The sequence below is a fragment of the Fulmarus glacialis genome, unplaced genomic scaffold (genome assembly GCF_000690835.1).
Source record: "Fulmarus glacialis isolate BGI_N327 unplaced genomic scaffold, ASM69083v1 scaffold17360, whole genome shotgun sequence".
In the NCBI taxonomy this organism is placed as follows: domain Eukaryota; kingdom Metazoa; phylum Chordata; class Aves; order Procellariiformes; family Procellariidae; genus Fulmarus; species Fulmarus glacialis.
The window spans coordinates 15,037-15,317 of record NW_009189760.1 but is presented as its reverse complement, the minus strand read 5'-3'; positions in this window follow the sequence as shown (position 1 = coordinate 15,317).

Sequence of the window (281 nt, the reverse complement as noted above, 5' to 3'; positions counted from 1 at the left end):
AGTGAGGAGAGACAGGGAGCCCAACCAGAGCCTCGGGGCAGCAGGGAACTTCTGGCAGGTCAGGCAGAGAGCTGCCAGGTGCCAGCCTGCCACCCAGGTGAAGGGAGACATGGGCAGCATGATGTTTTGGAGACAGTTAGAAAAGCAGTGGGGCATGTTTAAGGCCATGCTGCAAGGTCTCTGAGGGCTGACAGCTGAATAGAAGAAGCCAGTGCAAGACTTGAACCATTTCTCTCCCTTTTTTTTTTTTTTTTTTTTTTTTTCCTTTTTCCCCTCCCCCC